Genomic DNA, 20,743 nt, shown 5'->3' with positions numbered 1-20,743 from the left:
TAGAGATTCTACTTATGATTATACTTCAAGAATACTGGCAGTTGTACATTTTTATGTCCTTTATAACCAATTGAAGGATTTGGAAATGTTTGTGTTTATTCAAGCTGCTTGCTTAGAATACTGTTAGAATATTACTTAGGATATCTGGGGTTTTTTTGATGCAGCTGGGATCAGTATAATTAAAATCAGTATAATTAAAAATGTAGCTCCAAAAATATACATCTGTCTATGTTAGAACCTCCAAGCTACCCTAATATTCAAATGTGAATTCTGTAAAGGTTTTTTTCCAGCTTCCTTGAACTAGTAGGGTCAAATTCTGCTCAAGATGTACATCTGGCTCCTTTTGCTGAAATAGGACATACTGTATTTTACAATGAGCACCAAAAATCAGCCAAATGATCTTCTATGCATTTTACAAATGCATTTACATTGTGTGAAGCTGCTATGGTATTCTTCCAAGGTGTTCCCCTTATTTGTGCCTCTGCTTCTCCCAGTGTTTCAAGCTGAAATTATTCCATAGCTAATTCCAGATGGAGCTGGGGCTGTTCAGCCTGGAGGAGGCTCAGAGGAGACCTCATCACTCTCTACAACTCCCTGAAAGGAGGTTGTAGCCAGGGGGGGGGTTGGTCTCTTTTCCCAGGCAACTCAGCAAGACAAGAGGGCACGGTCTCAAGTTGTGCCGAGGGAGGTTTAGGTTGGACATTAGAAAGAATTTCTTTACTGAGAGGGTGATCAAGCATTGGAATGGGCTGCCCTGGGAAGTGGTGGATTCTCCATCCCTGGAGATATTTAAAAAGAGACTGGATGTGGCACTCAGTGCCATGGTCTGGTAACTGCAGCCGTAGTGGATCAAGGGTTGGACTTGATGATCTCTGAGGTCCCTTCCAACCCAGCCAATTCTATGATTCTATGATTCTATACCATTATTAAGTACCAGTTCTTAAGTAGGACAGCAGGAAAGGATGAGATTAACTTCAGCAGGTCAGTATTGGGGGGGAAAAGGCAACAAACTATTAGAAGTCATAGATTTCTATTTATTTTTAGCCTTCCAGAATAAGTTCTAATACTTTGATATGTCAAAAGATGGTAAAAGCAAAATTAGATATATATGCCGTTCAACACAATTTATCATCCTAGTATGTTACAGTATATTATGAAAGTATAGAGTAATACACTTCAGAACCTAAAACAAAATGTTTTTCTGAAGTTCAGAAGAGCAATTTTTAAAAATGAACTCCAATGATTACTTTCATCTAGTTTTATGTGATTCTTTCCTCCTTTTAGTCTCCAAAATCCTTAGCAAAGCAAAAAGCTATAACAGTACTGAAGACAGGCATACAAAAACAAACTTAAGAAATGTCCTTTCTTTAGGCACACAGTGAAAAATTAAGTTGTAATGCAGACTAAAGTCATACCAGCAAAAAAACAGAATAAAAATAATAATATAAACAATAATTATTTACTTTGCAAAACTACTGCTCAGGCACTTTTACTTCAGCTTATTAAAAATAATTAATATTAACCTATTATGTTAAGTAGTTAAATTAATACACAATTAGTGAATAATTAATATAATATTTTTATAAATGTCAATGTGTTTTCTGCTCTAATGAAGCACATATAAATACCAGTATAAAAACTGATCTGGTCTTCCTTATGTTATTTGTTGTGATTACAGCACAACACTCAAATTTCAAATTAAATTTTAAAAAATATATATGTATTGTTAAACTAGACAATAACAACCTGGTACACTGGAGTGATGTAACTCCATGTGAAGAGTCTCTTTTCCATTTTCTGGGACTCAATGCCCTTCTGTCCAAAATGGCTATGTCACTATTTATCTGGGGAGAAAGAACTAGGCAAAATTATCTAATTTTCTCTTGTCTTGTATTCTACTCTGAATCTATGCCTTGCTGTGACAGTTTCAGAAGTGAAGTGCAGAAAGGCCAATTGTTTGAGACATGAGGAATATAAGGAACAGAAGAGCTTGGTTAACTAATGTCATTGGGGAGACATTTATTTCCACCTGGCTAAGGTTATTGCATCCTTCAGAGTAATTTGATACAAGTGGTTCCAGACAATTCAGAGAATTCCAGAGGATTTTGAGTCAGTAACACCAGTCCCTATATTAGGGCTGGAGCTAAAAACAAAACATTTTTCCTTTCCTTTTCTTCAAAAAGAAAACAGGAACATTAAATACCAAATGTTCTCTTTTTACCATTCTAAAGCATGTATATGAAACTCTTTGAAGAGTTTCAAGAGTTTGAAGAGAGGGACTTTGAAAATAAAGGAGGTATAGGGCAGGTTTGGGAAACTCTGGGAAAAACTGACACAACTCCTAGTAGTAGAAGATGAGAAGAATCCAGATATGTAGCATTTTGTTTCCTGGATTTATTTTACCAGGAGAGGACAACGAGATACAAATTTAGATAGGGCAAACAAAAAAAACCTCTGGAACAAATCCCTAATTTCTATGCAAAATACTTTGAGAAATGTAAGTAATTATCCATAATGGTGTAATGTAGTTGCATTGGTCTAACTTAACACAAAGCACACCCCAAATATTGGTAATTACCCCAGACATACCCATGTTCCTGTACTGTTCAGTGGGCTTTCAATGGAGATCTTTGTGCTTGCAAGTGATATTGAATCTTTGGGCTGTTAAGAGTCTATTGGAACTTATTATCTGCTAAGACATCAGGGACAGGTATCTTCTGGCAGTGAGTTTCACTGAGTCCCCTGAAACTGCACATGCAGTTCTAGTAAAAGAGTTATATGAGAGACTGAAATAAAGCTGTAATTTAACAACTGAAAATCAATCATGTCCATAACCATGGGCAATACATACAGATGAAAATCCACAGAAACCATAAAAAACTAATTTTTCAACCAATAAATTGTTTGAACTTTGAGCTCTTTACTGCTTATTTTTGCAACAAAAGTACTTTTCATATGTTTCAGAAAGTATAAGGAAGGTGAACAAGAGCTGCTCCCCAAAGAAGACTCTTTTTAGAGTGTATGTATAAATGGAGATCAAAAATAGGCATAGGGACAATAAAAAATAGGTAATGTTCTCTCCTCTTTTTTTCTTGCTTGTTTCAAACTGTTCTGAGAGATTTAATTTCAGAACAGGAAAAGATTCACTTCGGACTAAATGAATCCCTTTTGGCATTTGAATTCAGCAGTTTAAGCACTTCCTATAATTAAGTCCAAAGAAATACTTATTTTAGGCTTAAATAAATCCTCTTGGAGCTGTCGATGAATGCTAACTTCTCTGGGCTCCAGAGAGATGTAGGGGTCTAGGGATTTCCCTTAAGTGCCTCATTACCCATTAGCTTGCAAAACACATTTATTTTCAATACCTGTAATATGATATTGAGTTTTAAGAGAGTGAAAAAATCAGTTGAGAATCCAGCAGAAATGTCCCCTTATGAAATTTAATATGAAACTAACTTCAGTCCCTTGGTTTGTTTTTTGTTGTTTTTTTTTTTTTTTTTTTTTTTTTTCCTGGTGGAGTGCAAGTTAAACTGAAACACCATACAGGAAGCTTTTTTTCTTTCTGCTTTTTTAGGCACCCCATCCCCACCCCCACCCTTGAAAACAATGTACAAAAAAAAAGGACTCTTCTGCTGCTTGCAAGAGGTGTCTAATTACTAGCTGGAAACTCCATTCATCACCCAGGTGTTAGAAAACACAGGCCTCTAATAGCAGGGCCATTGCACTTCAGTGAACTTGCCCTGCAGGGGATTGGACTGTTCAAGGCCAAGCCCAGGGAAACCTGTTCACAACCATGTGGGGGAGGTCTACAGCTTTGTTTATATCAGTCCTCCCTTGACTCCCCTTCTTCCTCCACTATCCCCACAGAGGTTTAAGAAAAAAAATAAATATTTGCAGGAAGAAGCAAATCCTGACGCCTTCAGCCACCTGTCCAGCAATTCTTTTGGCATAGAAGGTCATTGTTGTTGGAGCTCCTCTGCAAAAGTAAAATAAAGTATGCGTGCATGAGCAGCTGTCAAGCATTTAGGTAGAAAAGGAACAGAAGAAAAAAAAGTATCCAAAAAGCAATTTGGATTGCTGTATCCAAACGTAATAATTAATTATTAATTATTATCCAAAAAGTAATAATTAATTTAAAAGTTTAAAAGAAAGTTTAAAAACAACTTGAACAAATAAAAAAAAAATAGCTGCCTGAAGTGACACTAAAAATCACAAATTATTTACATTCTCAGTCCTAAACATCAAATCTGTTTTTTTGGGTTTTTTTGTTTTTATTTTTCATTTTTAATTTTTTTCTTATTTATCCAGAACTGGAGCATGATGGGATAAGCAGGCACAACATCTTGTTCAGTTAAGTACTTGAAGCATCTGTGCATAATAGTCATATAAACCTTATTGTTTTTCTTCCTGATATTCCAGTTCAATTTTATATCACCGCTTTGAGAACTGACAAGTACAATTCTTTCACCCAACTGGCCAGAGTTTCAACCATCCTAGAGTTTAATATTAGCCAGATTTCAACAGTCTAGTACTCAAAGTTCACAATGGGTATGCCAAGAGACCTGTTCCTGTTGGTGCAAAATACACTGGGTGTAACTAAAATCGAGTTCCCGGTCAGATCAGGAATGCACTTTTAAAACTAAGTCTCTTGATTGTTGTGGAGTCAGTCTCTTCACAATGTAGTCTCAAAGACTGCTAAATTGAACTAGCACTAAATAAATTCTATTCTTTGGTTTAGCTGAAAATAAAAAGGAAGATGTGCTCGAGCCAAACTTAATTTTTCATAACTGTTAGTGGAGGGTCAGCCCATGGGACCAAACTAGAATTTGTGATATGTCCTGAAATACATAGAGTGCTGATGTACCAGGTCCTCAGCACCAGCTGATTCCCTCTGCAGACTGTGCCACACTACTTCTTAATGCTGACAAAGTGTGAGCATCTCCTGAACAACTGGTACTCCTGAAACCAACTTTCTCTAGCTGGTCTTTCTAGTCATTGTCCATCTCTGAAGTAACAGATTTTTTCTATCAGTTCCTTATGTCCAGTTCAGTTAGTGTGGAATAGGAAACTGAGTATCACAAAGCAATTTTCTGTTCCACAAATGGGTAGGAAAACATTCCTAATTCCAAAAAGAAAGGGTAGAAAAACAGTGGAGGTCTGTATGTTGAAGTAATCTCAAGTCTGGCACTTCTTGTGTAAGATGCATTCACTTCATGTTATGAGGACATTCTACAGAAGGAGATTTTGTAGGAATCACAGAAAGTGATTCATGCAATTGCTCCTAAAAATGTTACCTTAGGAGCAGGTATCACTAAATATATATAAACATCTCTTTTCACATAAAAATATACTAACAAATTATAGATTACACACTTGTAAGGATATATGTATAGTATATTAATATATGCTGAGGTGAATAACGATTGCAATGCTCCTCATCCATATAGATGGAAAGCAGCCTAATCTCTACTCAGACTATTACATACATAAAAAGACATAATGCCTTTTGCTTGTTCTGTAACCTGGAGTGGAGATGTGCAACTCCAGTCAACAAACAGTGTAATTTAGTTATTTTTACCTCGTGCTGTTCCTAAGTGTGCATGACTCTTAAAACAGATCTATTGTGTCTGTCTGGATGGCAGCAACATGAGATATATTCATTGTGGCACTGCTATACTGATGCAACTCATTGGTTTCCAGAATAAATTTCTACTGTCCTGCCACTTCAAGCACAGCCTTGAGGAGAAGAGCACATCTTCATCTACCCATGTGAAAGTTCCCTGAGATTCCATTTCCTGACACAGTTCTAACTACTCTGGGGGGCATTGTCTCCCTGAGGTCTCAGTGTAAGAGCCCAGAAATTGATATGACCAAAAAGTAATAATCTGTAAAAGTGTGTTCTTCTCTTATAATTATTTTTATTTATTGGAAGTGTCTCTAATCTATACAGAAGGTTTTAGCTATATTCAAACTGAATCACTGATGGAAACAAAGAACTGGTCCTGCTTTTCAGACTAAGTGTTAAAATGAACTATTTTGCATTGCACATTGGAAGCACACTAATCATTGCTCAGGTCTCAAATTTATGAAATTCTTATCTTTAGCTATTTTCATCCACTCTTTTTTTAAAGTAACTCAACCATCCACATCTAGAAACATCCAATTTTTAATTTCTATCTCTATCTAACAACGTTTGCACCCTGTTGCAGTCTTTACTTGTGTCAATCATTTAAAAAGTACAGATCTTCTTCTCTAAAAGATTTTGATATTCACTTTAAAATCTCTTATATTCAATTAGATTTTTCTGATCCTCCTAAGAAAAGTATTTTTTAATTCCAAATAGAGAGGCTTTTCATAAGTCTAATAAAAAGACCACCCTCTTCTAAAGAAGCAAATTGGTTGATAACTTCACATGTTTTTCTTATTTTCCTAGTAACTACCACGTACATTTCAATTTGCTGATACTGTGTTTCTTTTCAGCAGTTCTCCCAGGCTTCCTCTTCTTCTGCAATGAGAAGCCTTTCCAACTCCATTATCTCCAAAGTTCCATGCTGACAGAGAATCATTCTTCTAGTTCTCTTGAAGGATAATGTTCCTTTGAATCATCTGCTGAGGAGATATATTTTATTCCTTTTTCTTCCTCTTTTCTCCATAGAGGAATAAAATGTCTGTACCTCGATGAGTGAGTAGCTACTTCTCTCATATTTCCATCCATATCCTTTGCATTTTGTGCATTTCAGAAGAGGAGGCTGAATGAAGCTTGATGAAGATCCCTCATTTGTTTACAGAATCTTCACATGTAAATCCCTCCGTACCACTGATTAGCCAGTTGACCTTCAATTTACTTTCTCTAATTCTGCTGTTCAGTGGATGATAAGTTGTCACAAGGTTAATATACATGGTGTTTTTAAACATGATTTATTGAATCAAAGATGTAGCTCTGTTGCTTTCCAGAGAACAGCTTGTAAAATGAGTGCAAACATCAGAATCAAGCTGCAGAAGAATTAATGTATCAATTAAGGATAAATATTCCAGACCTAAAATCTCTCAATACAGTTCCATTATGACCAATTTTATGCAGCACCTTCCCTTTGGAAAGCAGACAAGTGCATTCTATTACTGAAACAACTCTTGCATACCTGTCCTCGTCTGGGTTCCTGGTTTGTCGTGCAGGTCATGAAACACCTTTTGTTCTGGAGAATATTTACATGCATTTTATAAATATGATAGTGGAAAGTTATTTGAATTGCTTATTCAATTTATGTTAACTTATTCAATCATCAGCTTAGGTCTCACAATGTAAAAATAGATCTACCTGTCAGTTCATTAATTTCTGTTTTTCCTCATTTTATTATGAGTTTCGTCCAGAACTCTCCGAGATCATAAAGTTCATTTTCTCTGCATTTCAGTGCTTCAGCTCTTTTGGTTGCTTGTTCTGAATGGACAGTTTGTTGAAACCCAGAGGGCCCCTATGGATTTCACAAAGTCTTCAGGCTTCTTCCTATGTAGAACTCTTTTAACAGCAAGGACTTGGTCTTCACCATTAAAATGGTACACGACAAGGTGGCAGATTAGTCATTATTCTACCCATCATATACTATATTTGGTATGTTGGCAGATATAAACACTGATTAAATTCCAAATGACAGGAAGTCATTTCAGCTGAGCTCAGGATATTTGCTGTTTTAATTGGAAAGTAGTACTGGCAATAGAACACGAAGCTAAATAAAAATATGAATTTTTGTGTATTTTTAATTGTTTAAAGAAGCAACAACTTTAAAGTCAGGCACTAATATAACATTTTAGCACTCAAAATAACACAGCACAAAAGTGTTTATGAATTGAATGTTGATTATATGAGTTCCATTTTTATATATGTGTGTATTTGTTTGCCAAGTTCATATAAATGAAAGCATGCTTTTGAACTATGAAAAAAAAAAAGACATTAAGGAAGTAGTACAATTAAATTTCCATCATAAAGTAGACATACTAGGTTTCATAAAATTCCTTACAATAGATGGCTGAATGGCTTGGCATTCTTTGTTGTAGTATGAGACTATTACTGCAAAAATAAAGCTAAAGCTAGACAAGCATCATTGGTTTCACCTGTAGATGAAAGCACCAAAGGTTGCACCTCCAGGGGAAGGTCTCATCTCACATAGCTTTTAACATCTAAAACTGGTCATCAACATCTATGACTCACTTGCATAGTGAGCACCTTGTGCTCACTATACTGTCAGAAGAGGAAAATCTTCAGAAGCACTATTTGTCTCATCTTCATACCCAAAATCCCAGGCAGTTCATGTCAATTGCTTGTTCCTCTCCAATGACCAAAAAAAAAAAGAAAAAGAAAAAATAAAAAAAATTATCATCAGCTCCGGTTGAAAAGTTTAACTATTAGAAGCCTAAATAGAGGGAAAACAATCCAGTTTTTGAGAATTAGAAGTTTTAAAGGTACTGATGTTTCTTTAAGGTAGTATGAAATCAGTAGTCATGACAGAGTATTAGATTAATCTATATCTTGTAAGAATTTTTATCAAGTATTTGACCAAAAACATGCAAGCAGACCCAGTAACCTGACTTGTAACTTAAAATTAATGAAATTACTTATCTAATCAAGGTTGGGATTGTTCTAGTTACAAGGGGACTAGAGTTCTTACCATCTTATTTGTCAAGAGTTCTAAATGATATGGACTCTATGCACTAAAACTTGATAGATAATATCACCTAAAACTGTCTATATTAGTTTAGTAGACTTCTGTCATTGCAGTTCTGAAATATACTGAAAAGAGAGGTACTGAGGTGTTTGTAAGGTACTTCTGACTTCAAAGGAGGTAGAATTTGGTATTTTTTCACAGGTAACAATTTGTCACAAGGTTTGCCAGTCTGTCACTGGTTAATTAAGCCAAGCATTTTCACTAGCTGAGGTCATAGAACTGTTTTGGTTGGAAAAGACCTTTAAGATCATTGAGTCCAACTACTAACCTAACTCTATGAGTCCAGTATTAAACCATATCTCTAAGCATTACACCTATCTGTCTTTTAAACAGCTCCAGGGATAGTGATTCAACCACCTTCCTGGGCAACCTATTCCAGTCTTTGGTAACCCTTTTAGTGAAGAAGTTTATTCTAACCATCAAACTATCCTGATCTAGACTCTGCAGTTCTTATAGTCTGTTTGTTTCTATTTTAAAACTTAATTGAACTGACTTTCTTAGGGTTAACACTTGATACTATTTTGCAAATATATTTTTAATTTTTATAAAATATTTTCTCTTTACATAAAGATTGCTATAATTTTATGATTCATCACCTTAAAATCTATAGCAGAGGAAAATTACATAGAGAAATATAATCAGTCTATCAAAAGAAAATCCATGCCATAGTATTAATGTTAAGCATTGTTATCAATTCTTAATGTTAGAAACTGTTAGAGAGTTCACAACACGTAAAAAAATGCATGTAAGATGTCCAGGGATGTAGTATTCTGTACCACTATTATACAGCTACATCACATTTAAAACACTGTTATTCAAACATAGTAGTTACTATATATTCATGTCAACTTCATCTTCCTTCAATGACACAGAACTATAAATAAATGTCATTATACATATTCCAGTCATGAAAATCACATATAGTACTGTAAAAGATCTCTTGTGGAGCACAAGAAATAAAAAATCCTGAGTTTGTGGTGTGATGTGGCTGAGGAGAGAGAGAATCTATTGTTTTCAGCGGTGGTAAATCAGCTGGTATTCCTGAAGGATTTTATTCTACACCCTCAAACGTCCCCCTGTGAAAACAAGCCAATTTCCTTTCCAACCCACATGGTGCTCACCCTGATGTCAGAGCAGTGAGGACACTATTGACCAGGAAAACACTAAAAGTAAATGCTATTGAGAGCTTCTTTTCTTACAGTTAAATTGTTTTTATAGTTAAAATAAACCTGAGCTTCCTTTGAAAAACATACACAACTACTTTATGTGTAACAATTCAACTGCTTAGAGTCAGCCATCCTGTTCTCAGTTCAGTTCCCCAGCAAATGGGAGTATTGTCCTTTTACAGAGGTGTGTTGCCCCAAATATATTCTCTCCACTAATTTTTTTTTAATTAAATTCAACAGTTAGAAAGACACAGAACCAGTCAGAAGAGACAATGAGGTTTAAAATGCAGACTTTTTTTTCTCATTTCAATTGTTTCACAGCTGATTTTTAACTTAAGAACTATTCCTGTATGGTTTTAGTGCCTTTCATATGTTCTTTCAGCTATATGATCTGAACATATGAATCTCTATCTCCCAGGGGTATCCATATGCAGGGTATAACCATGGCTTTTCAACTCTGACAAGAATAAATACTTTCTGAGTATTTTATCAAAGAGTAATATTCCTTTTATGTAAATCTCTGAGACTGAGGCAATTCTAATTAAAAAAGAAATACATAGCATTATACTGCGAACACAGGCTACAACAGCCTTTATAGATACGTTTTCTGTTCTGATGAGTCTACTTGGGTTCTTTCTAGTTAGTTGTATGAAAATGTACATCTTTATCTTTTTTCAAGTATAAAATATAAATTAAGATCCTTTGACTACACTATTGTGAACATGCACAAAGTACAATCTGTAACATTTAATATTTTCTAATATATTTTCATACAGTTTAAATAAGATTATTGTTTCCTTTCTTGCATGCTGAAATCTATGATGAAAAGTACTCCAAAAGAGTAAGTACAGCTTCTTTCTTACTGTTTAGAGAGTCAGCCAGAGTTTTGTCTCTGCATAAAAAAGAAGCCATAGTTCCCAGATAAAAGAGTTCTGAAGAAGAACGTAACCCTTTTCCTCTCTTTGAAAAGGAAAAAATCCAAACACTAGTGTTATACACTAAACACTCTATCAGTGCTTCTGTAAGCACCTGTATTTACATTATTGTTTGATTTAGCCTCTAAACTGTCTCTGCAACATTTAAAACCATTCAGTAGTTAATGTTATCTCCCTTATATATTCTGCTGTATGGTAGCAATTAGACAGCAAATTGTAGCACCTGTGCATGCTGTTTTATTTCAAATTACAGTTTCCAGATGGCACAGAACAAGGAAACACTCTAGTATGCAAAGTACCATGTGTCATCACACTGCAGGTCGTTTCCCACAAAAAAAAAAAAAAAAACGGGATCCCTGCAACTATATAATGTTAGAAGAGTAAAAAGCACCATGTGGAGTAATAGATTTAGAGTATCTCTTTCTTTTAGAGAAACGTAAAGGCAAAGAAAAACCTCCTGCTTCTCCGCCTACCATGTGAGTTAATCACAGTAAGATAAAAGAAGTAGTGCAAGATCAAGGCCAAAAATTAAAAAAAAACTATTGTCACTTCTTTTCTCTTTGCTAGAAAGATACATATATCCATCTCTCTTCTTATGTCTTCTCTTATGTCTTATGTCTTCTTATGTCTTCTCTTCTGTAAAAGAAAATCAGATTTTTTTAATTTTTTTTCTTCCTCTTCCCTTTTTTTTTTTTTTTTTAAATGTTAGATTTGTCAGAGACTCATTTTTCTTTCTGTGTTTCAACCAAGGAAGTCCAGGCCTTATTTATTATGAAAACAATGGCTGTACTGTCATCAGAAAAGTTAGCATCGTGTAGTGGAATGTGGTGACCCTCAAACCAGCCAAGATCCAATCCAGTCTCTTAAAGTGACTTAAACTAGCTTCTACCCATCCATCTATCTATACATATATAAAACATATATACATAAGCACACTATTTTACCTCTTATTTTAATTCCACAGTTTAGGAGACAGTATTTACTGCTGGAAACTGAAGAATCCACCCTTTCCAAGAAGCTCCCGTTTCACCACTAGAGGGCCAGTAGGTACAAGGTATCTTTAACTTGCCTATTATATAGCTAATGCTGGAAGAATCTGGGGAGAGTAAAGAGCAAATATTATTTCTGGCAGTTTGTGTGTGCTTTGTTTTTCTTGTTTGCCACTGGACACTGCTCAGAGAATCTAATTGTTTGAGTTCTTATGAAACAAAGATTTGAAGTTCTCAAATCTCACAAGGGCATCAGAACTGCATAGATTAATATATTATCTGATTTATGCAGTTTATTATACACAAAACTTTTCCACACACACCAACACGCTTAAATTCATCCTTGCATGAATGCTGGACATGCAGACATCCGTTGAATTCAGCTGCAAGATGCCTGAAAATTTAAGAGAACTTGCACCAAATTTTCAGAGGTGATTACTAGCTAGAATACATCAGCAACCTACCTTGCCAAGAAATGGTAAGGACACTCCTGTGGTATAAAATGAGTTTAAAATAATATCCCTTTACTTATGTATTTTTTTCTTTTTAGATTAAAGTTGCTTTTCAGCAATTAGGATAAATTAAATTGCTTGAGACCATCAAAAATTGATTCAATGCAGAAGGATGTCTGGTGGAGCTTCCTGAATCTACCTCAGTAATATCTGCTGGAACGATTTGCAAGTACTGGCTAAAGTGCATTCCTGTGTATTTCCATTTAAGCCATCTGCCAATCTTAATACTTATTCCTGAGGGAGGAAATCTTCCAGTGCTGTTTTTCATTTAATTTGCAAGGACATCCTGTTTAGGTACTTATCAAAAGAACAGAAGAATGGATGCCAAATACCACAAGCCTTGGTTTAGAAAACTTAATGGGTCAGACTAAAGTAACAAGCTACATTTAAAAGAAGATACAGTATTTTTCCTTTGTATTTATGAAATATATGTTGGTCCTTTCAGGTCAGATACACTTATGCATGTCTCAACAGTAACAGCACTCAAATTCCTAAACATTAAAGGATTTTGCTAAAAGTTGCTAAACTCCGCTAGTTTGATGATTAAGGATGAAACCCAAGAAAACAGCTAAGGAAGTGAGCTGTGAAGACAAATTATGACTGTTCTAGGGCACCAGTTAGCTTAGTTGCCTAAACAGTCATTGACCACAGGGGTCAATGCAGAGGTGTTTACATACTCGGATGTCTAAAGATCTGCTACTGTACTGCTGTCATTGTGTCTGGGCCAAGGATCTTGGTGCTTACCTCATGCTTCAGGCCACCTGGATCAAGCAAAAGAGTCTTCCCTGTGCCTAAATCACCAGAAATGTATATGTTGTATGGAGGAGAGAGGAAGAGACCACAACTATAGCACACCCACAGCACCAAATAAAGCACAACTGCATAGTTATCCCATGGACTGCCGTTTCAAAAAACTGACAGAGAGAAGCTGCAGATTTTCCCTGTTCTGCTGGTGTTAATTTTTTTTTTTTTCATTCTATGCCTGGTCATTTCTTTTTTAAAAAAAGACTGCCTAACTACCAGTCTGTCTGCAAAGCTGGAACTGCAGAGGGAAGATTCCTCTGGGCTACTGCACAAAACTAGACGAGTGAGAAACACAAACAAGAGCCTATGAATTAATTATCCAGTGATTAGAACAGTTGAAGTCCCTGGGCTGAAGGGGATCTTAAGTTCCATTCTCTGACTGAGAGACCTTGTACTTTCTGCATTCAAGTCAATTGATAAAATGCCCTAATTTTGGTCGTAAAAACTAATATGCAAGAAGAAAAGGGAGAAACACACAAGCAGGGATCTTCCTCAGTATGCTGACATATACAATAAAGATATTGTATCTTTGCTCTAAGTCTTTGGATAGGCTGAATTCCTAAAGTTCCCACTGGCTTCACAAATTAGTTTGCTTTCTGGGGACAAAAATGCAACCAACTTCAGTCCAAGTTTTGTGATTCATATAGTAATGTGACTCTACCAGCTCTGTTCTCTTCTAGTACCTCCTTTACAGCTAAAGCTCTTACTGACACTAGAGGTAGAAGTCATCCCTTCTACAATGTAAACTGATCCATCTTAACTGCTCACCCAGGTAAAGAACAGGGTTTTGATTAGCGGTTCATCCTGACCTAAGTTAGCTATCTAAGCAAAGTTCAGTAACTTCAGCTGTGAAGGGGTCTATTTCCTTCTGATGAATAAAAAGAATGCAAAGATCGACAATATGGATATCAAGTGACCAATACTACAAAGTGACCAAACATACAAAGTGACCAAGAGTTTTCCTTGCAGAAAAGTAGCGGACTGAGTCTCAGACCTTCATTTTAGCTGAAAAGCAAAACAGTCAGAGAAGTGCTGAACAAACTATTACTTTCTACTGATAATGTAAAAAGAACCCTAAGAACACATCCTGAATTTTGTCCTCATAGCAAATAGAACTTGACTGAAGGCACAGATAAAATTTTGGAACCTTTCCCTGCTAACAGGAAGAAAAGAGTTAGACTGAAGATTGCCTGATATCGTGTAATTAGTAAGCTGTGGACACCCACTGCTTTGAAAAACAGATGACATAACAGTGTTAATGTGAATCCTTGGCTAAAAGCTGTCAAATGCACTGTTGGAAAAGGAGAGGATAAAGAGTCTATTCCCAGGAATCCACCAAAGATTGGCATCTGAAGTTATCTTTGTATAATCCCGTGATCACTCTGTACATAGAGGCAGGGTGAAAATGTTTTTTCAGCATTAGATTATCTCGCCCCACATCATTCTTGGCCTACACGTGCTTTTGCAATGCCTTTATGCTCCTATGCAGCTTGCGTAAGGTTGGGCTTTGCTTCCTGCTGAAATTGTTAACCCTGTACTTCTCCTTCAGGTGTCCACATTCAAAGCAAGAAAAGAGGTTGCTGGCCGAGAGTCCAGCCAGTGTGGCTCAAGAGATGTCATTTGAGTTTGCCTATGGATGAAGACCAGACTGTGTTTCAAACCTAAAAATAATACATTTTAGTATACTGATGAAAAGTGTTTCTACAAGTTTATGTAAGACACAGGAACTGTTTCTAAAACAGCCAAAACAACAACAACCAGAAAAAAAACCACACCGAAGAACCAGCACGTTGAGGGGATTCACATGTGGGGGGGAGGAAGGAACCAAAACAACTAAGCACTGTTAGAGTTGCAAGTCAGTTGCACTCAGTTAAAGTTGTGATTCTGAATTAAGGATGATGTTCCTTTGCAAGATCATGCTGTTGTTTGTGTCTCAAAGCCACTGGAGAAAACTGTATATTCTGAATTGTATTGGGTTTGTCAGATAGAGTTCCTTGTGCAACCATTTAAATGTGGCTCTGCTCTGTTTGAACATACTTCATTCATGAAGTCTGCGCTTTTAGTGACCCATTTTGAAATGCTTCATTAACTTTATGAAAAGCCAGTTTGTCACTATAGCTGATTGGGAGCCACTTATTCATATTTAGCAGGACAAAACTAACACTATTTTTTTCATATTCGTTTTTCAGAAAGGAGACTAGCCATGGAAATATTTTACAAAGAAATTGTATCTGATCTGGCACTGCTAATTCATCCAGGAGAGACCTCTCCCAACAAAGCAGTGTTCATTTGCTCCAACGCCTAAGCTATCATGAAGATATTTTAGTAATTACTAATTGCAGTACAACAAGAGAGTCATTTTGGCAGGGGTATCAGTTCACAGTCATGAAAGACTAACATATCCATCTAGTCTCTCACCTGATGCTTTGGAGGCTGAATAAGTGGTTTAGCTATCCTTTGACAAGGAAACAAATCAACCCACTGTTAAAGCCAAATGATGTTTGGCTAAGCAGCTTATCAGAATATTGCAAAAACTTTCCTGTGAGGGTAGATGCATGGGAAATGAAGGTCAGAAAGGATTAAATCCAAGACAACTCGAGTAAAAATCACTGCAACCATCTCGAGGCAACGAGGAGCATAATATCAATATCCCACCCTCTCGCTTAGCTTCACATCAGCTTCCTTTTTTCTTTTTCCCCCACTCTCTCTCTCATTCTCTTCAGACTATCAAAATTCAGAGACTTAATTCATAATTGTGCAAGCATGCCTGTGCACCCTGACGTTTGTTCCTATCAATTGGCTCTTTATGCCTCTCAGTCGAGGCCGGATGTTTGCAGTTGCTGGCAGCTGTTGTTCGAGGCCCAGCGAACAGCTGATAGAGTGGCAGTGTACATTGAGAGAGTGCAGCCCAGAGCCTGGGAAAGGTCCTGGTTCTGAATGCTCTCAGCCCCGATGGGTAATTAGCTTAGTACATGCAAGATTAGAGAACTAGTGCTGGAGATGGTGCATCTGACCTGCTTTTCAAAAGTCATTAGAAATTAGAAACGGTAATTCTTTCACAAGAAATGTAAAGAATCTTGTGAATGGGACTTGTTGGCTTTCCTTACCGAGGAAACTCTGAGAGAAGCTGAGCTCCTCTGAGCATTTTTTTTTTCAATGAAAAATAAAATTTTTATTTTTATTTTTTACAACTAACTAGTGCATTTAAAAACGTGTTTAAAATAAAGTAAGATGTAGATGTCTCTGGAATTTATGGGTGCTACAAATTTTCAGGCATGACTGTGTCCCAGTAAACTGTTTTTTGAGGGGACCCTTTCAAATGGTAAAACCTTCAGTGCTTCAGGAACTGATTTGAAAAAATAAGAAGTGAGAGGAAAAAAAACCACTGTTTGTAAAAATAGATTTGGGGCTGTGTTTTTCACTCTTCTTTATTTTCTGTGGAAATCTGCATATTCATCATGTGGACAGGATCAGACCCAAAGCCAGATGAGATCAAATGAAGTCTACTGTGTCCTAAGAGTAATATTCAAGACATTTCTGTATGCATGGAGGCTGGGGTGTGTTAGAACATACCACATCCTTTTCCATATCCTGCATTTAGACTGAGCTTCTTTCAGGATCATGGAGTTCTCGGAAATTCTGATCTAAGAACTGCAATAAAACATTGTCTCACCCAGTCTTGGCACTAGCTCCTGCTATGCTCTGGTAATGTTTTAATGAGCTTCTGCAAAATTATCTACTTCACAGCTGTTTAAAAAAAAAAATCAAGCAAGAAAAAACCCTGATGTTTGCAACATACTTAAAAGAATAAAGTAAAACTTTATCATAACTACAAGTCAAATGGATAGTTCAAAGGTTTACTTCACTGTGGATTTTATAAATCTTTCACAAAATAAAGTACTTGGCATATTCAGATCTTAGGGTCAATGCTATACCTGTATTTGGACTTGAGAACTGCTACCTGAGGTGCACCCTATCCCTATATCTGGCTCTACAGAAAACAAAAGTGATATATCAGTAGGATTTGGGCTTTAAAAGAGTTTAGCAGAGCTAAAAATCTACAGAGACCCTCATGAACATTTTTCTCTTCTCTTTTAGATTACTGTAAATTCAATTTTAAGTGTTATTTGCTGGTGGGGGAACTTCTTCAGAGAATAGGATAAAAACTAGGAAAGGAAACTCAGATTTAGAAGTAAAGGCATTAGAAACAGATGGCAGGAAAGAGAAAAGATATATGTAGTAATTTATTTTCACTACTTACCTCACCTGAGTATCTGCAACTACTGGCTCCATCTGTGGTTAGAAGTCAGTTACACACCTGAGACAGAAGAATACATAGGAAACTGTAAATTTAAAAGACAAAGGTCTGAAATATCACTTTCATAAACAAATTTTGAGGATGGGAAGTTCTTCTGTTGCTTTTGATCTCTGTTCATGTCCACATGTCCAGCCAAAACCAGCTGAGAAGGAGAATGTTAAGCACAGGACAACTGAATAAGTGAATGATTTAATCTATATCAGGTCTTTCCAAGACAGATTCTTTTGGCCGAGATTACTGCTCTCAGGAGAGAAAGGAAGGGGGGGGAGGGAGAAGAGAATGAAAAAGAAAAAAAGAATGTAATGAATTTTGCTACTCACTATTATTCTTTTTTATTAATTACTGAACATTATCAGTATATTGAACTTTATTTAAAGAGAACACACAGCACTAGAGATATATAACCTCAGAATATCAAAAGCTGACGTGACTTCATGTTATTACTCTATGAGTCTAAAAATATCAGAGATTCACATTTATAAAAAAGTAAATAATAAAAAAAATAAAAATAGGAAACCTGGAAAGATAATTTAGAATTTTTTTCCTCTGTTCACTGGCCCAATACAAGAGAGACACTAAGACTGTGGTTTAACTTGCCCACAGTTTTACCTAAGCATGTGTGGCAAAAATTTGTCAGTAAAAAGCACTCTGTTCGTTCACAGTCATCCCAGAAGTGTTGCAGTGATCTTGTATCCTTCTCTGAAGATAAAAGAAACAAGTAAGGAAAAGTTTGAGTGTTTTCTAAACCAGAAGTTAGACACACAGTTAATTTAATATAATTTTGGGTTCAAAGCATGATGATTACCATAGATTCACAGAATGGTTAGGCTTGGAAGGGACCAGGTGCCACAAGGATTCATCCAACCTGGAATTAAGCACTTCCAGGGAGGGGATATCAACAACATCCCTAGGCAACCTATTCCAGTATCTCACTATCCTCATGGTGAAGAGTTTTTTCCTAATATCTAATCTAAACCTACCCTCTTTCCATTTAAAACCATTACTTCTTGCCCTGTCACTGCCCTCTGGTGAAAAGCCCCACCCTGGCTTTCCTGCAGGTCCCCTTCATGTTCTGGAAGGCTGCTAAAAGGTCTCCCTGGGACCTTCTCTTCTCCAGACTGAATAGCCCCAGATCTCTCAGCCTGCCTTCATATCAGAGGTGGTCAAGCCCTTTGACCATCTTTTTGGCCCTTCTCTGGACCCTCTTCAACAGGTCTGTGTCTTTTTCTGTGCTGAGGGCTCCAAAGGATTCCAGGTGAGGTCTTACAAGAGCAGAGAAGAGGAGCATATGTGAGTTAATAATGTTATCTCTACTGGAGGTTTATGTGGACTAATTTACCTTGTAAAACAAGAATGTTAGGTATGATTACTTCCATTTTCACCTATTTCTCTCAATTGGATGCTAGTACAGGTGTAGACATATATATCATAGATATCTACACTTAGGTGAGATGAGTAATTCCCTGAACCCATTCCAACATCTCTCCTGTCACTCTTCCAGAAATTTCACTACAATTTTAGGTCAACAGTTGCAAAGATATTCCATTACACAAGTCTTGCTAAATTACAAGAACTTTATATTTTACTCCACCTATGCTGTTTATATGCCCCAGTGTGGAAAACAAAGAAAAATACTATAATGAAGCTAACATGATAGGAAGAAATACTTGCTTATCATTTCTGAAAAGCGTGGGCCTCATCAGTGTTCCAGTTGTAAGGCACTCTTTCTAATTTTTCTTTCATTTACTCACAGCAACAATTCCTCAAGCAAAAGAATCAGTTTGTAAAACAACAGGTTTCTGCTACAGCATTCCAGTTCAGGGATTTGTTCCTAGAATCCCTCTCTTATCAACAGACAGAGCAGGTTGAGTGCTTGTATCAAAGGTACAGAGGAAATGCTAAATATGCTTATGGTCAACTCATACAACGTTCATGGACTTAATTCAGAAGTGCAGAGTCACAAAAGATGCTTTTTAAATGAGTTCCAGAGAAGATACACATCCTATCTGACTCAGCAAAAATATGAAATAATAATGATTTACACTTTTTAGCTGCAAATTTCAGCATTTGTAGGTATTATGTTTTTATGTACTTATAATTACAAAAAAAGATTGCTTACACCATTAATTAATTAATATTTGCCTCTCAATAGCTTATGTTTAAAATCACAAATGTTTTCACCTTACTCTTTAGGATTTCATTTTAAACTAAATGAAGAAACAAAAGGACCTCAAGCAAATGCCTCCAGAAAATGCTGGGCAGTATTAATATAAATTACAGAACATCAAGAACAACAATGCTGATTGATAGGAAGAAGAGCACTGATTCATCTCTGTGTACATTTGTGTATTCATGAAAGAAGAGAAAGGATGCTGAGACTGTTTAATGGATTACGGGGAGGATGGGTAGCCATTTACATTGGCATTTCTGTCAAATTCCTGAAGAATGTGTTAATGGGAATAAGATCTATAGACTGTTTTAGAAGCACTTACACAGTAGGTACAACTCCTAAAGAGAAAAAAAAAATCTAAAAAAGAAAAAAAAAAACATTTGGAAGTGAATCCTCTGTTGTAAGTGATATTCTTTCTTCAGTTCAAAAGAGCAAGGCAGCACATTAAGGAAAGCATTCTTTGTATTGCCTATTCCTATTTATATAAATAAGTTTTAGTATTAAATTTCAAGCTCTAGACAAATTTGGAGCAAAGCTATGTATGTATTTTTTATTCTTTTGTGATTCCCTAGAACCTGTACAAGTTTTCTGAATTAATCAAGAATGGGCAGACTTAGATATATTCAGAATGAAATAACCAAAATTTGAATATCAGACTTTTACTGAAGGTAGAATTTTCAGCTTCTAGTGGAGATAGAAGTCTACTGGATTCTTAAAAATACAGAAAACACCCCTGAAGAAAATGAAATGCTATGTTGTTTAATTTTATATTAGTAATACATTTTCCATGCAATAAATATGTCACTAAGAGTCAAACTATCAGACAGCAGGCTACTTTAATATTAGAATAAGAAAAACAAAGAGATTAAAAAAATTAAAACTAACAAAAAAAAAGAAGAAAAAGAAACAAACAAACAAAAATTATTACAGGTCATGCACCTTTTTGAAGAGGTATATTCCATAATTTCCATTGAAGGATATCCAAAATCTCAAGAGTATTGTTTACAAAGTTTCAGTACATTGGCTGAAACTAAACCTTAACCATGATCATACAGGAAACTTCACTTTGCCTACAGACCAAGACTCCCCTAGATATTAAAACTAACTCAGTGGACTACTAAATTATATCAAA

At 36.0% G+C, this 20,743-nt stretch overlaps 1 long non-coding RNA gene across 1 annotated transcript; it reads right to left on the bottom strand.

Moving 5' to 3' along the window:
- Positions 1-5,677: 5,677 nt before the first annotated feature.
- Positions 5,678-17,610, bottom strand: LOC139795124 (uncharacterized). The gene is made up of 3 exons (XR_011725390.1): positions 17,385-17,610; positions 11,763-11,914; positions 5,678-8,321 (listed from the first exon to the last, which is right to left on the bottom strand). It is a non-coding gene; the product is annotated as an uncharacterized lncRNA (long non-coding RNA).
- Positions 17,611-20,743: the final 3,133 nt, after the last annotated feature.

The sequence above is a fragment of the Heliangelus exortis genome, chromosome 1 (genome assembly GCF_036169615.1).
Source record: "Heliangelus exortis chromosome 1, bHelExo1.hap1, whole genome shotgun sequence".
NCBI lineage: Eukaryota > Metazoa > Chordata > Aves > Apodiformes > Trochilidae > Heliangelus > Heliangelus exortis.
Note: the sequence above shows the minus strand (reverse complement) of the source record. Positions and strands in the feature narration are given on the sequence as shown.